The sequence below is a fragment of the Mus caroli genome, unplaced genomic scaffold (genome assembly GCF_978045245.1).
Source record: "Mus caroli unplaced genomic scaffold, Mus_caroli_1 scaffold_8, whole genome shotgun sequence".
Lineage (NCBI taxonomy): Eukaryota > Metazoa > Chordata > Mammalia > Rodentia > Muridae > Mus > Mus caroli.
In genome coordinates, this window is record NW_028227263.1 from 92,764,662 (window position 1) to 92,782,743 (window position 18,082).

At 38.2% G+C, this 18,082-nt stretch overlaps 1 long non-coding RNA gene across 1 annotated transcript; it reads right to left on the bottom strand.

Annotated features, from left to right (window-relative positions):
* Nucleotides 1-343: 343 nt before the first annotated feature.
* Nucleotides 344-14,467, bottom strand: LOC110297291 (uncharacterized). The gene is made up of 3 exons (XR_003837208.2): nt 14,381-14,467; nt 4,485-4,649; nt 344-456 (listed from the first exon to the last, which is right to left on the bottom strand). It is a non-coding gene; the product is annotated as an uncharacterized LOC110297291 (long non-coding RNA).
* Between the last annotated feature and the right edge of the window lie 3,615 nt (nt 14,468-18,082).

Consider the following 18,082-nt stretch of genomic DNA (forward strand, 5'->3'; position numbering starts at 1 on the left):
AGAAACTCAGGCCTGGTCTCCTGCACTGCTAGTTTATCGCCTGTCATGAAGTCGGCCTGGTTCAGGCCTATTCACTCCTTTCAGTTTCTGTATTATAAGTGTTCAGAAATTCATTCCCTATGAGAATTTCTAAGGAAGTCTTTGGAGAATAGTCATTTAATGTAGGAGGAACATTACCATGGGGGTTATATTTCAGAATCTGTGTGTTGACAGTTTGCTCAAGTTCCTTAGCAAATAGTTGTAATGCCAAATGAAAGGTATATGAATATAAAAGCTGAGTACATTTAGCTAATAAGTTGTTTTTATTCATTAACTTTGTCATTACTATGAAGAAATACCTGACAAAAAGCAGTTGATGAGATTAAATACTTATTTAGGGTCCTTGCTTGAAGAGTGTACTCCAACTTGGTTGGTGCTGGGACAGAGACCATGGTTGCAGGAAGACTTGGCTGGGACCTGGGTTTAGAGAAAAGTCAAGGCTGACAATCTTTTCACTTTCTCTTTCTTTCATTTTTATTCAGTCTGAGACCCCAACACATGTGAAGGTGCCTCTCACACTCAGGATGGGTCTTTTGCCCTCAGTTTAACCTCTTTGGAAACACCTTCATAGATATAAGCACAGGCATTTCTCATAGCTGATCCTCAATCCAGTCAAGCTGACAACCAAGGGCAAATATCACATTATGTATACAAATGCACTTAATTTTCACTAGAAGTAGCTGCCCTTTAAAACTAATCCTAAACTGCCAGTCTTTTCCAAATCAATTACAGTCTGAAGCATTTCAAGGAAGTTTAAGCAAATACCATAGAAATTGCGTTATCAGATAATAGTCAGGGCATATAAGAGAATAGTTATAAATAAACTGTGAACATAAAAATGGATGCCATACATCTGCCTTTGCCCAGAAATTTTGATTATCAAAGGCTTTTTCTCTTGTTATATTATAATGATTTATGGCACCCATGTTTTTTTTTTAAATAGGAAAAAAAAATCAAAGTTGTCTCCCTATGACTTGTCCTTTGTTACCTTTAAAAACCCTATATCTCTCTGGGAATTGCTACCAATGTGGCTGGTAGACTGAATTCCAGGTGATGCTAATTTGGATACCTTTGCATTGTTCTCAATTCTGGCTCTTTCTTGTAAGTATATATGTTTGACTAATTTGTATAACACAATATAAGCAACAATAGAAAGTATAAATGAGGAGTTCAGGTATGAGCTGATTTGTGTACAAATGCTGCCCCTTATGATTCACCATCAAAGCAAGCTAAGTCATTTCTCTAAAGTTCAGATGTTCTTATTTTAAGAACAACTATGGCACAGATTATCTGTTAGTTTTGATATCAAAGTCCTTGCAAGTACATATGTTTTATTAACTCCTAGTTGGTAAATTTCATGTGATATTGGGCAGAAAGAAATGAATTCATGGTTGCAAGATTATTTGCATGCATGGGACTAAGAAACAACAATTGCATTTCTGTGAGAAGGTAGGAGGCTCTGCCAGAGTCTGACAGAGGTGGATGCTCTCAGTCAACCACTGAACTGAGCACGGGATCTCCAATGGAGGAGTTAGAGAAAGGACTGAAGGAGCTGAGGGAGCTTGCAGCCACATAGGAGGAACAACAATATGAACCAGCCAGTACCCTGAGAGCTCCCAGGGACTGAACAAACAACCAATGGCTCCAGCTGCATATATAGCAGAGAATGGCCTTGTTGGACATCAATGGGAAACAAGGCCCTTGGTCCTGTGAAAGACTGATGCCCTGATGTAGGGGAATGCCAGAGTGGGGAAGCAAGAGTGGGTGGATGCTGCAGATGGACCTCTTTTTTGGGTCTCCTATTTGTGTGGAATGGGTCTCTGGTTGCAGGTGGGCGAAGGAGTTGGCGAATGATTGGCAAACAGAGACAGGACACAAGGGAGTGTGCTGTATCTGAATGTAATTTGTCAAATTGAGCATCAAACTTTTTATACAGAAGAAAATAGGGAAGTTAGGTGACACATCAGCAAGGTAGAAATGAGGTTACCAGATGCTTAACGACTCTTACACAAAACAGAGGAATGTAACAAAAAGACTGGCAGGAACTGGGCAATAAAACAACTGAAACAAAGTCAGCTCTATCTAAGGTCAGCTATAGTCTTAGAAGCCAGGCATTAGGTCTTTACACTCCCAGGGCAAGGGTTTTCACACCCAAGGCATGGTTCTAATTAGGGAGTTCCACTCTAGCTAACCATCTTATGAATAATGCAATACTCTAAAATCACATCCCAGATCTACTTCCTAAACCATTGTAAATTCCTGTATATGGGAGCAACTTGGCTTTTATTCTAAGTGATAGTGTGGGAGGACTTTCTACTAATAAGTAATGTAGTCTGCCATACATAACTGTAATAAGAATTCTAAACTTGCTAAGCTTGCCCTGAGATTTCTAACTCTATGTAGTAGATAGTAATGCCTGATTTCTTTCACTATCTCTCTTACAATACTAAAGGCAATTCTGAATTTCACTGAATAGGTAACATTCTTACTGAATTCCAAGCCCAGGGTTGGCTCAAGGACTACCTAGGGCATTGGTGAATGCTAGGAAGCAAAGTCCAATCTTGCTTAGGTATTTGGCAAGTCATTGCTTGGAGGCACCTATAACAAAACAATACTGAAAAGAAGCACACAGATCCATTCACAAGGACAAAATTGGTGCATACATGCTATGGAATGCCACAGTTCCAGAAGACTAAGTTTCCGTGAAACTCTTCACCTCAGGACTGCATCCAGGCTTTTTGGTCTGTCGTGTCACTACTGGAGTGGATGTAGCAGGTGGATGGGGGAGCACGGTCATAGAAGCAGAGGGAGGAGGGATGGGATAGGGGGTTTGTGGAAGGGAAACTGGGAAAGGGAATAAAATTTGAAATGTAAATAAATAAAACATCCAATTTAAAAAAGAAAAAAGAAAAGATGATGTGGGCTGGCTAGAAACACAAGAGCAGGAAAGTGCAGAGAGATAAGAAGGGATAGGGTGTGGCTTAGCAAATGGACCAAGGAAGGAACCATGAACAACATCAAACTGAATCCTAGAAGAACAAATAGTCCTATAAAACATTGAACTTTTTATTGCTTTATTCACAATGACGTTTCTTGATTAACCATAATTTTGAGTACTTGTATTATTTTCTACTCAGTTGGATACTGAGTTCCACAAGAAAGTGAGAGATTTGCTCCCACGTGAGATTCAGATTAAGAATGAGGCAACAAAAACACTACAAGAAGAGCAATAAAGCCAAAGTCGCTATAAAAAATATTAACAGCAGTGTCTCAGGGGAGGATTCTAGAAAAATGTTAATGATATTGATTGGAGTTCACTGGTTTATGGCTGATTTAGGAGGTATGAAGTTGCTATAAACTTTAAAAGCTATATCATGAGCAAGGTGCCGTTTTAGTAAAAGAACTGGCTTGATAACACAGTAATCATTAAATGCAAGCCTCAAAATAGTATATCCTACAATATTCTTGATAGAAGCTGTCAATCCTGAGTGAGCACATAGCTTCAGAAAGTGGTTTCCTTTCCTTAGGAGGTTGTATGCTTAGCTCTGTGTCCACACAATGCTATCAAGTTAATGCCTATAAACATAAGACTCAATCATCATAGAAAATGGTTGATTGCTTATTGTAAAGAAAAGTCAGTGGGAACACAGAAGAGGGCAAGACACAAGCAATGAAAAATGTCACCAATTAGATGGAGATGTCAGTCTGTTGTTCTCAATGTGTGGCACAGTGATGATGAGGATACTGTGGTTCTTTGGAAATAAATGGATTCTCCAGTGTTACGAAGGAAGTAGACAATATGCACATGAGTCAGATGAAGCTAAAGACTTTCCTTAGATATACTGAAATCTTAAGTAAGTTAAGGTGGGTCTTCCTAGATCTACTAAAAGGAATTAATTGATTCACCAATAAATGAAGCTGACATGCCGAAACAGGGTGTGCCTGAGGAAAACTGAAATAGTAATCTAGTCTTTTGTTAACAGACTCATTAGAACAAGTCACACAGTTCTTAGGAAGAGTCCTGCTCAGTAGATTTATCAAAGAAACTTGAAAGAGCTAAGGCAGAGTCCACTCTAGTGTCATGACGTATCTGGGTCTATTGACCCATTGCCAATAGTCAGTAATCTTCATGCAGTGGTTATTTAGAGAAGGGAAACAGACACGAAGGAAAAGCAAAGGGGCAGGCACAGAAGAGGAGATCACTGTGCCTTGGGCAGGCACAGGCTGGTGAAGAGTCCTTGATGCTCCATGTGTTAGAGGGGACAAGCCTCATCAAATGCCCACTCTAAACTGCCTCAGCTTCCTGTGTCATTGTTTAAAACATGCTTAGGATGCAGATGTCAGACACTTTAAAAATCTTTAAAAAATAACGATCACCCCCAGGACCTCCCTTTTACCAAGTAAGAGATAAAGCATCCGACTTGTGCCTCCTCAGCCTGACTCACCTCCATTCTCTTAGAGTCTCTTTAGAGCCCAACTCAGTTCATAAAGGAATGAATAAATGTCAGATGCAACACAATGGTGGAAGCAGTTTCAGTTCATTGCTACTTTGCCTGCAGTATTCTGGGGTTAACAGAAAAGTCCTCTTCAAAAGCACTGATTATGATCATCTGTGTAGAAGAAGAAAAAGAATGACTCAGGGCCACAAAACCTGCACAGCACATTTACAATGCACGTATATATTAACTGATATTAGCCTCCGATAAAAACAGGAAAGAGAGTGAGGAGACCATTAGTGTTGTCACAGCCCACATGACTGAAGCTCTTATGCTGTTCACACACACACACACACACACACACACACACACACACACAGTTGGGAAGTAAGCATGTGTCTTGTACAATGACACCCAACTTCTTCAATACTCCAAGCACCTATAATTACATTACTCTTCCTAAATGAGGTAAAGAATTCTGACTCTTAATTTCAGTCTGGAATTTCTCTTACTTTAACCTTTTTACATTTTATGTTTCTACCTTTATAGATGGTGATGATATACCAATATACCTGAGCTGTTGGATTGGCAAGCCACAGAGATGGGAACCCATTACACACTTCACCTCCGTCCATAGCATGGTGTGGTACCCAATCACATCACTGTGCCCTATGGAACCTCAGCTAGCAAAAGTGAAATGGAGCTTGCACAGTATTTTCAGTTTGGGGTTTACTACATTGGAAAGTCACTGTAGTATACAGAATCCACGCAGGTTTGACTTGCTGAGGACAAAGGGACTGTGTTAGCAAGCACCTATGTAGAACTGAGATCATTCTGGATTTGGTGTCATCAGACTATTACATAACCTTAGTTGCAGCTGGGACATGGAATGCTGAGAACAGAGTAACAGACTGAGTGAATACTCAGTGCTTCCCTTAAACCATCTCATGTCAGGGTGGTTTACTTGGTATCATGAGCTGATTGCTTTTGTCTGTTTTAAAAAACAACTTTAAGTTGTTAAGGACATGGCCTCCTCATCACTATCCTGTGTATGGTTTCTTAGAAGTAAGGAGCTGCATATAGATCATTGTGGAAAATTATGACATTTATAGTGTTCTATGATATCATTACTTGTTGATATATAAATTCTAGTAGGCATGAGTAAAAAGGAAACCACAAATGTTACACACACAGGGGCCTCTTCTCAATGGAGGAAACAAATTACTTAAATTACCTGTTTTTCCATCCAAAACAAAAACAAAACAAAAAACAAAAAACTTTGTGGCTTGCCTTGGTCAGCAAGAGTGAATCACCTTCCCTATAGTAAGAGCCATTTGTCTCATTCTTAACAATCTTTGACAGCATACAGTCGATACTCTTAAGAGATAAATGCCACAAACCCATTAAGATCTCCTTTGTGCATTTATGTAACTGCTGTATTAGTTTGCCCCACCATAACAAGGTGTATTCAGTGAAGACAGGTAAAAAGGCTTATGTAATAACTAGTATTTTTTTGTGTGTGTGATCCTATTCTCTTTTTTATTAGATATTTTCTTTATTTACATTTCAAATGTTATCCCCTTTCCTAGTTTTCCCTCCAAAAAATCCTCTATCCCTCCCCCCTCCCCGTGCTTCCCAACTCACCCACTCCTGCTTTCTGGCCCTGGAAGTCCTCTATACTGGGGCATAGAACCTTTATAGGACCAAAGGCCTCTCTTCTCATTGATGACCAGCTAAGCCATTCTCTGTGACATATGCAGCTAGAGCCATGAGTCCCACCATGTGATTTCTTTGATTGCCGTTTTAGTTCCAGGGCGCTCTGGGGGTACTGGTTAGATCATATTGTTGTTCCTCCTATGGGGCTGCAAACCCTTCAGCTCTCTGAGTACTTTCTCTAGCTCCTTCATTGGGGACCCTGTGGATAGCTGTAAAACACATCAACTCTTCAAAATAGCTATTATCAGTTCAAATGTAGAAAATGAAAGTGAAAAGAAAGCTTTGATTTCTCCCTCCATGAAGCATTCCACTTGTTAATTATCCCTCTCCTCTCCCTTCCCCCTCCATACATTTGTCTTTATCTGTGCCCCCATTTGTTCCTCACCCTCACACTTATAAATCTCTGGCAGACTGTGTTTCTATTATTTAAAATGGTCATTCTCTATTGTGTCTAAAAATTGTATGATTTACAATTTACAATATACAGAATAAAATTAGCACAAATTTTATCTCAAACTGTATATAATTGTTTTGCCTCTCAGTGTCCATCCAATGGCTCACACACTGCTGATACAAAGTTACTGTTAGTGTAGTATTTTCTATCACAATTCTGACAATTAAGACATAAAATATCATGAAGCTTTCTCATTTGTATGATATTCAATTAAATAAATTTATTTTCTATTTTTATACATTGATTTTCTGCATGTGTATGTATGTGGTGTATGTATATGTGTATGCTTGTGTGGGAACATGTTTATCTGCATATGTGTAAAAGTATGTGTGTATATGTGCAATGTATGGGTGCACATGCTTGTGTGAAGGCCTAAGTTTAATATTAAGAGTTTTCCCCAGTCACTTTCCACCTCATTCATTGAGTCATGGTCTCACTGAAGCCAGAGCTCTCAGATGTGGGCTTCTCAAGGAAACCATCTCACTCTGTGGCTCCTTTGTTTCCCTTGACATTTACACTGGAATTTCAAGAGGGTCTTCATGCCGTTTTGGTTTTTAAGTTGATCCTAGCACCCGATCTCCAGTCATCTTTGTTGTATGATAAGTGCTAGTGATTTGAGCCATCTCTCCAACTCCCACTCTGCACATCTTTATTGAAAAAATTACTTACATCTACCTTTATAAAAACACTATGTCTAAAAACACATGTAGTAATTATATAAAACATTCTACGACCTTATTATACATAATCTCTGTTAAAGACAGTACCATTTCCCATGTACTTCAGTTAATTCCCTTGTTTGTTATGTCACTGCTCCAGGATGTAAAGCTTAGATTCAAGTAAATTCTATAAGAATGTTTACAAATTCCAGACAGTAGGAAGAGGGAACTTAGAGAGCCCACCTCCAGCAGGAAGACAGGACATCAAGTGAGGGATGGGGTTGCCATCCCACAGTCACACCTCTGATCCATAACTGTTTCTGTCTGAAAGAATTACAGGGATGGAAATGGAGAGAAGCCTGAGGACAAGAAGTTCCAGCAACAGGCCCAAAGCAGGATCCAGTTCAAGGGGGGATCTAAGGCCTGATACTACTACTGGGACTATGGAACACTCACAAAAAGGGAACTATCATGACTGCCCTCTGAAAGGCCCAACAAGCACCTTAAAGAGTCAGATGCAGCTATTTGCACCCAACCAATGGACAGAAGCCTCTGACCCCTGTTGCTGAATTAGAGGAAAGCTGGAAGAAGCTGAGGAGAATGGTAATCCTGTAGGAGGACCAGCAGTCTCAATTAATTTGGATCTCCAAGATCTCTCAAACAGGACCACCAAACAGGCAGCGTACACCAGCTGATATGAGGCCTCCAACACACATACAGTAGAGGACTGCTGGGTCTGTGTTCATTCAGAGATGATGCACCTATCCCTCAAGAGACTGGAGGCCCCATGGAGTTTAGAGGTCAGGTGGGTGGGTGGTGAGAGCATCCACATGGAGATGGGGTAGGGTGGGATGGATGTGTGGGATGTGGAATAGTTGGAGAGTGGATGGGGAGGGCTGGGGAATGGAATATGGAGTGTAAAAAATGAATTACAAAGAAAATTAAATTAAAAAAGAATGTATACAAATTATCAGCTAACCATGATATATGCATGAAGAATACCTACTGTCACTGGACCATCTCTTAGAATGTAACAGGGGTTGAGGGAGAAAGTTTTCTTAAAAGGCTACAAAATTATCATAGAAAAAAACAAAACAGTTGTCAAAGAAGAGTGCTGGTAATGTCATCAGCACCTGACTCTCATGCAGCAAATTTGACATGTAAGATGTAGTGACTATGTGATTATTGTTTGAGGATTGAAGCTTATTGTTGAGCAGGTGTAGCTACAAACTTCTCCAGCACATGGTGACTAAGGAAGAATTTTACAGGACATTCCAGTGCAGAATTTGGAATCATTATGCAGAATATCATCCATACTATCCTGTGAAAACCTGTCTTCAAAGCAAATAGACAAATTAAGAAGGAAAAAAGGAGAAAGGAAAGTAGGAAGGAAGAAAGAAGGCAGGCATTCAGGAAGGTAGAAAGGGAGGAAGGCAGGAAGACAGGAAAGCAAGAAAGCAGGAAAGCAGGAAGGCAGGAAGGAAGGCAGGAAGGCAGGAAGGCAGGAAGGCAGGAAGGCAGGAAGGCAGGAAGGCAGGCAGGCAGGCAGGCAGGCAGGCAGGCAGGCAGGCAGGCAGGAAGGCAGGAAGGCAGGAAGGCAGGAAGGCAGGAAGGCAGGAAGGGAGGAAGGCAGGAAGGCAGGAAGGCAGGAAGGCAGGAAGGCAGGAAGGCAGGAAGGCAGGAAGGCAGGAAGGCAGGAAGGCAGGAAGGCAGGAAGGCAGGAAGGCAGGAAGGCAGGAAGGCAGGAAGGCAGGAAGGCAGGAAGGCAGGAAGGCAGGAAGGCAGGAAGGCAGGAAGGCAGGAAGGGGAAAAGAGTAGCTTCCATCACAATCCATCCTTATCTTAGGCACAATAAAAATACAGAAAAGTAGAGCCTGCTTAAATAATACTAACTAGACACTAATGTTTTTAAGTCAGAGAATTTATTGCCAGGGAAAAGAAAATAACACATGCATTTTACTTTAAAAAAAAAAAACATTATCTTTCAAACTGGGAATGGTTATTCTCACACCCTTAGTCCGAGCACTCAGAAGGCAGAGATAGGAAGTTCTCTGTTTGAGGCCAGCTTACTCTACAGAATGAATTCTAGGACAGCTAGGTCTACACAGGGAAACCCTGTCACAAGAAAACAAAAACAAAATTCTTTATTTTTTCCTTTAAGGTGCAAGTAATATTCTACTCATTACTTTAGCTAGCTTCCCTTATTTAAAACCATAGCTCTGAGGTCCTGTTGTTAGAGGTCACAAAGTGATCTAGCATGGAGTGTTCAAAGAACTCAGATCCTGACCCCTGGATCTGCACTCTCATGAGTGTGCCACCACATAAGAGAGGTTTATTGCCCTCTGTCATTGAACATCTGTTATTTTATGGGTGTCCTGGTTATTCATGATTTTTTTTTTGTCTTGCTTAGGGGATGGCTATTTAGCCTGGCTCCATACCACTGTTGGCACTAGAAACACAGCTTCCATCTCAGAGGGAATTAGAGGTGAGACATAAATTACTATGGGTCTGGCAACATAGATTCAGGTCACTCCACATACGATGTTCTGATATGATAGCATTACATCCCTAGCCTTTGTATTGGAGGATGGTAGCAGATAGTCCAGACACTCCAAATGGTTTGTCTCAAAAGCACACGAATTTCAGGTTGTTCACAAAGGTGTGCAATTAATAGCTATTGTGGTGGAGAGTGGGGCACTGCTAAGAAAGCCTTAGATAATTTTGCTCTGAACTTGGAGTAGTCCAAGTCTCACAATCATTGAGAGTTGACCAGAATTGTGGAAAGTTTAGTACAGGTATGGCTTGTTGTTTTACTGAAAATTCCAGGTCATACTTTTCATTACAGTTTTCTGTAAGTCATATTTTTTTCATGTCATGGAATGAAAATTCCACTTTAACAATGTCTTTAAAATAGATTTCGCAAGCTTTTCAAATGCTTCTCATTTCCAATGCTTCAAACACATAAAAGCTCTGAATTGCTACATGAGGAACTTCATAAAGCCTGTATTTTATCTAAAATAATTTACATTATGTTCTCTTGTGGAAGCACTATTGAGAAGTGTAGGCACTGCTGAGGTGTGTAAACATAATCCTAAGGATCTGTTGACCCAGTCTGCTTACACACCACAGATGTAATATTCTGTGTACATGTGACAATGCTTCAGCAGAGAAGAAACCAAGCTATATGTTTTCTGTACTGACAAGGGCTTGGGACAGCAACAGGGCAGAAATTAACTGTGTGCAATAGTGTAGCTATACTGGATAACATCTCACTCTAGCATCTGTCTAAAGACAGATGAAGGCATCCCATAGATCAAAGATAAAATCGTGTCAAAACCACAGCAGGTGTTACAGCATCTCAGTGTAGTTTCACCTGCCTTCACAAGTCAGCATTTAGACGTTTTCTCAGCTGATTGACAGTCACTTGACAATGAGGCCAAATCATTCAAGCTGAAAAATGTATAGATTTAATATTCAGCACTTTCCCTGGGATTAAGATGACAAAGAATGCTGTATTTTTAGCATTTTCCAGTATTTTAGTATAGTCCAAGTCTCACGATCACTGAGAGTTGACCTGAATTGTGGAAGTAGTAACTTCTTCCTGGTATGCCATTCAAAAAAGCCTAAAAAGACAAGTCATTTAATAAACTTTTCTAATATATCCAAACATGGGTTTATTATTAAAATTGGTGCTGCTATAGAGACTGTGTGTTCCCTCTTATGAGGATATGATGAAAATACATAATCTAAGATAATTCCTCATTTATCAGCATATAGAATAAGATTGAATACTATTTTAACCTTAAGGTATATAAAATCTCCTGGAATTGTATTTAGATCTCTGATAGACAATCTACAGATTTTTCTTAACCATATGCATTTCAATTCAGTTCTATAATGAAAAGACACAATTTCTTGTCTCACCAGAAAATCCGTAATTATTTTCATGGAAAATGAAGTTTATGACAGACCCCGAAGGTTCTAGATATTGCAGTGTAGGTAGTGACACACACCTGAAACCACTGCTCTATTAAGTAAATGATTCCTGGATAACTGAGGTTACAGTAAGAATTATTTCTCTCAAAGTTAGATTTTCGGGACGGAATTATAGCAAATGATCTTTAGTAAACAGAAATGTGCCACATCAGGTTCTAGAGTCATCATCCTGTACAAATATCAGGAAATCGATACATTTATATTAAAATACAATATTGTTATTTCAGTAATACAAGTGATGTTTTCTCTACTAGAATGAATACAGAAAAAGCCTAACTTTTCTACAATCCATGGGATTTAGTCCTCAATGTAAATCTGAGAACTTTTCAATTAGAATGCTATTTATTTAAAGATTCCTCTAAAGATCTCTTACATGTTAGGGACTTGGAATAGTAATAGGTAGTGTACCTGTTACATGTCTTCTTTAAACAATTTTATGATGATATCATTTTAAAGTTCTGGTTTTGTATTTTGTGTTTCATTTTTCTCTGAAAAAAATCCATAGGCTTCATCAAACTGAAAAAAAGTGATCTATTGAACAGTGCAACCTTTTTTTTCTTTCTTTTTTTTTGGGGGGGGGGTTGTTTTTTCAAGACAGGGTTTCTCTGTGCAGTTCTGGCTGGCGTGGAACTCACTCTGTAGACCAGACTTGCCTCGAACTCGGAAATCCACCTGCCTCTGCCTCCTCCCAAGTGCTGGGATTACAGGCATATGCCACCACCACCTGGCTGCACAGTGCATCCTTAAAGTATCATATCTGCTAATTATATTTTGGGATCCATGCATATTATTAATGTTTGAATATTAACAAAATCTCATTTAAAAAAAAAAGATGGGTTGTTCTCAAAAGTGTTCAAAATTTCTTTTTTCCATGTGCCTGACATCACACTGTCATGCCCTGTGTTCTTGACCTTCAGTGGATGGCTCAATACTATCTTCTTTTAGGTAATCTCTTTACTGCTTTCTTGCATCAAGCCATAGTCACAGTCTAGTTGATATTGTAGCTTTCCCACTAACAAGAATACTGTTTTAATCTGTGCAAGGTTAATATTGGATCTGGTGTCAGTCTGTGTCCTGATATATTAAGAGCCCTGAGCTTTGAAGACTTTATGCTGTATTGTCCAGATGAAGCTATAATTAAATTATTTACATAGATTAAATTATATACACATAGGAAAGTATGCTAATGATAAATGTTATTCCATGTAGTTTAATATTTTAATCAATTAGACATTGACATGTTCTACAACATAAAATTTTACAATTATGTTTTCAAATAATCATAGCATCTTTAAAAAATTGCATTTTATTGACAGAAACATGAAGGCAAACTCCTGTTACTTCCGACTCTGTTATGAGAAAGCTTCACATACATTAGGCTGGTAAGGGAGCGCCACATTAAATAATATGTCCTGTTATTGAACTCTGTGTTCCTAACTGCCTGTAATTTCACCTCCCAGGGAATCCTATGCCTCTGGCCTCCTCAGGTACTAACATATATATTCATTAACATACCTACAGTGAGAGAGAAAGAGAGAAAGTATGGGGAGATATTAGACTTAAAATAAACCTATAAAAACATGCAAAGAAAGCATTGGACAGACTTAAAACATACATATATAAGGAAATGGCATTCATTTTCAGAAGGGCTGGGATTAATCATACTAACATTACTGCATAAATAAGGAAGACATTAGTATAATCCAGAGGGTAGAATGTACTGTAAAATGTACTAAGGGGCTTGATAGGGAGCAGTTCAATGGTTAAGGACATTTGTTATTTTTCCAGAGGACCCAAGTTTGGATGACAGCACCCTCATATGTTGCATGACTCACAGTGTTTTTTCCTGTATAACTACATCATCTGGTCTAGATGATGTAGTTCTCTCCTTTGGTTTCCAAGACACATTCAGATGTTCACAAGCATGGTCGTGCATGCTCACACACACACACACACACACAAACACACACACACACACACACTTAAAAGAAACAGAGAATATATATTTCTTAACACTTCTACTAAAGTACTTATTGAGTGCTTGCTCTGAAAAAACAATCCTTTTCTAGATTCAAATCTCATAGCATTAAATTAGGCACACAATGAGGAGGACTGTTTGGACAATGAAGCAGTTTAAAATATAGAATATAGTTGATTGGCCCTGGGCGGTGACTTTTTCCAAGAGAAATATAAATGATTTGCTCATTTAACATAGTTGATGAAAAGTTCCACTGAGCTGAATTTGTATTCAATATCTTGACTCTGGCTATTATCTCTGTAGTTTATCCTTCTCACACAACTATAGAAAATATTTCTAGATCAATTAAATAAATGCTTAATGCATCATCAAGGAACAATTGAAAAGTATCAGGCAGTGATTTGGATGGAATAGAAGGAATACCAGAAGAGCGGGACAGCTCAAGCTCACATTACACACATCAAATTGTATTCAGGGTGAAATGGAGTATTACATAGCATTGGTTAATTTAGCAGACCACAACACAAAAACAAGTTAAATAATGACAAGTTAGTGTGAATTCATCAGGTTTTGAAATTGCTGACATTCCAATTTCATTTTTAATGAAACAGAAACTTATTTCAAAGTGTGACTTTATTTTTAATTGAAGCTCATTGTCCTGTGGAAGATGGAACTATGCATTTTTTGTAATGAAACTATAGTCATAATTTTTAACAACAAAGAATATACACTATTGATGTGCCTATTTATGTGATGCAATTATATCCATGTATAGACATGGCTACTTTCCACAAGCTAAGTAAAATCAATGTAGAGTGTAGGCCTGCAAATCTGACACCTTGCTGGTGATTTAGGCAGCAAGGGGAGAATCTGAACAACTTTGTGGTCATTTGACAACCTGAATGTTGTCAGTTTGGTGGAGACAAATGGAATTAAAGGCATATGATAGGATTTGAGATATACAGTTGAAGGCTGTTCAAGCCAGAAACGCTTGTAGAGAAACTAGTCAAATTTAGATGAAGAGTATTCTAGGCTAAAACCAAGAGCAATCTCTAGATCAGCTCTGGAGCATGGTGACATCTTACCAGTTTTGAGTACTTACCCATGCTACTGAAGATTGAAGGCTTAGAGTAATTTTTCATTGTTCTTCAATGGAGGTGATTCTTCTACTACCGCATCTAGCAGTGAGTAGCTTGAGACTACTATTTTTAGAGCTTCAAACAAAGCTTGATAAAAATCCCTGAGCAGCAGCAGCAGCAGCAGCAGCAGCAGCAGCAGCAGCAGCAGCAGCCTGAGTTTTCTTAGAGGATCTGATCCAGATGTGGTTGCAATTGCACCAGGAAGAGCAAATTCCATACAGTGTCCTGGATATGATGCATCTGAGAAGAATTTACCACTTTCCCTGCACACTGAGACATTCATAACCCTGGTGAGGTTTGCTTTGATGCTATTCATTATAATATGACATCTTGCATCCCTAGGTCTAGTCACCTCAAGAAAAATTCTCATATATTCCAGCTTTTGTTGTGCAAATCATGCTCCTCATTTTAATATTATTGGTTGAAAAAAGATGCTTGTAGTTGAGCAAAAGGGAGGTAGGTGGAGTTTTATTTCTTCAATTTGGCATATGAGACAGAGACCATGGGAGAGGAAGAAAGAAGTGCCACCATGGGGTACATGGATCATAAGTATATGGCCATGGGTGCCTGCCAGTTTGAGAAAGAGCAGCCCAGGTGAAACAAGGCAAGTGATATTTTGGGATTATTGACAGTAAAATAGATAAAAATAGCAAAGAGGGTTGGTATCTATCCAGCTCTAATACTTTACAGCTTTATTATCAATCTAAAGGTTTTATGTCTTTTATTTGGGAACTGAATGATCTAAAGTGGAGTAGATACCCTCAAATAATATTTACCCCAGCATTTTGGCAAATCTAGGACCAGAACTTACTTTTAACTCAAACTGAGATGTTAGTTCCCCAGATAAAAGTCTGTCTCTTTAAGATAGAAGCCATTATGTTGAATAGAAAGATGGGAAAAAATAGTTCCTTAGTAACATTGCTCTTTCCCCTAAGCAATTTTATATATTTGAGACTATTGTGAAGACTATCAGCTCCCTAATTGCTTTCTCAGCCTGCTTATCCAGAGGAAGGCTACCGATTTGTGTGTATTAATTTTATATCCAGCCACTTTGCTTAAGTTGTTTATCAGGTTTAGGAGTTCTCTGGTGGAATTTTTGGGGTCACTTAAGTATACAATCATATCCTCTGCAAATATTGATATTTTGACTTCTTCCTTTCTGATTTGTATCCATTTGGCCTCCTTTTCTGTTCTAATTGCCCAGGCAAGTACATAGAGTACAATTTTATATAGGTAGGTATAGAGTGGGCAGCCTAGTCTAGTCCCTGATTTTAGTGGGATTGCTTCAAGTTTCTTTCCATTTAGTTTTATGTTGGCTACTGGTTTGCTGTCCATTGTTTTTACTATGTTGAGGTATGGTCCTTGAATTCCTCATCTTTCCTAGACTTTTATGATGAAGGTATTTTGGATTTTGTCAGAATCTAATGAAATAAACATGCATTTTTTTCTTTGAGTTTTTTACATAGTGGGATATGTAGATGAATTTCCATATATTGAACCATCCCTGCACTCCTGGGATGAAGCTTACTTGATCATGATGGATGATCATTTGGTTTTGTTCTTGGATTTGGTTTGCAAGAATTTTATAAAGTACTTTTGCATTGATATTTGTAGTTGAAATTGGTCTGAAGTTCTCTTTCTTTGTTTTGTCTTTGTGTGGTTTAGTTTTCTCTGATCCTGATTTAACTTTAGTACCTTGTATCTATCTGCCTGGAAAACCTTCAATTTCATCCAGATTTTCCAGTTTTATTGAGTGAAGGCTTTTGTAGTAGGATCTGATGATTTTTTTTTTGGATTTCATGGGTTTCTATTGTTATGCATTCCTTTTCATTGCTGATTTTGTTAATTTGGATACTGTCACTGAGCCCTCTCTTTAGTCTGGCTAAGGATTTTTGTATCTTGTTGAGTTTTCGCCAAGTACCAGCTCCTCGTTTGGTTGATTCTTTGTACAATTCTTTTTGCTTCTACTTGTTTGATTTCAGTCCTGAGTTTATTTGCTGTCTTGTACTCCTCCTGGATATATATGCTTGGTTTTGTTCTAGAGATTTCAGATGTACTGTCAAACTGTGTATATTTTCTCCAGTTTCTTTTTGGAGACATTCAGAGCTATGAGTTTTCCTCTTAGCACTGCTTTCATTGAGATTCATAAGTTTGGGTAAGTTGTACCTTCATTTTAATTGAATTCTAAAACGTCTTTAATTTTTTTATTTCTTCCTTGACCATGTTATTATTGAGTAGATCATTGTTCAGCTTCTATGTGTATAGAGACTTTCAGTTGTTTTATCTTTATTGAAGACCAGTCTTAGTCCGTGGTGATCTGACAGGATGCATGGTATTATTTCAATCTTCTTATATCTGTTGAGGCTTGTTTTGTGACCAATTATATGGTCAATTTTGGAGAAGGTACCATGAAGTGCCTAGAAGAAGATATATTCTTTTGTTTTAGGATGAAATGTTCTATAGATATCTGTTAAATCCATTTGGTTGCTAATTTCTGTTAATTTCACTGTGTCTCTGTTTAGTTTCTGTTTCCATGATCTGTCCATTGATGAGTGGAGTGTTGAAGTCTTCCACTGTTATTGTGTGATATGTAGTGTATGATTTGAGCTTTAGTAAAGTTTCTTTTATGAATGTGAGTGCCCTTGCATTTGGAGCATAGATATCCAGAATTGAGAGTTTATCTTGATAGACTTTTCCTTTGATGAGTATGAAGTGTGTTACTTATGTTTTTTGATAACTTTTGGTTGAAAGTCGATTTTATTCGATATTGGATTAGCTTCTCCATCTTGTTTCTTGGAACCATTTGCTTAGAAAAAAATTTTCCAGCCTTCTATTCTGAAGTAGTGGCTCTCTTTGTCCCTGAGGTATGTTTCCTGTATGCAGCAAAACGTTGGTTCCTGTTTATGTATCCAGTCTGTTAGTCTATATATTTTTATTGGGGGAATTAAGTCCATTGATATTAAGAGATATTAAGGAAAAGTGATTTTTGCTTCCTGTTATTTTTGTTATTAGGGTTGGAATTATGTTTGCATGGCTATCTATTTCTTTGGTTTGTTAAAAGTATATTACCTTCGTGCTTTTTCTATGGTATATTTTCCCTCCTTGTGTTGGAGTTTTCCATCTATTTTCTTTTGTAGGGCTGGATTTGTGAAAAGATATTGTGCAAATTTTTTTTCATACAATATTTTGTTTTCTCCATCTATGTTAATTGAAAGTTTTTCTGTGTATAGTAGCCTGGCCTGACATTTGTGTTCTCTTAGGGTCTGTATGACATCTGCCCAGGTTCTTCTGGCTTTTTTTCTCTCGTGATAATTCAGGTATACTTCTGAAAGGTCTGCCTTTATATGTTACTTGGCCTTTTTTCCCCTACTGCTTTTAGTATTCTTTCCTTGTTTTGTACATTTGGTGTTTTGATTATTATGTGACAGGAGGAATTTCTTTTCTGGTCCAATCTATTTGGAGTTCTGTAGGCTTCTTGTATGTTCATGGACATCTCTTTCTTTAGGTTAGTGAAATTTTCTTCTGTAATTTGGTTGAAGAAACTTAATGACCCTGTAAATTGAGAATCTTTGCTGTCTTCTATACCTACTATCCTTAGGTCTGGTCTTCTCATTGTGTCCTGGATTTCCTGGATGTTTTGGGTTAGAAGCTTTTTGAAGCTTGCA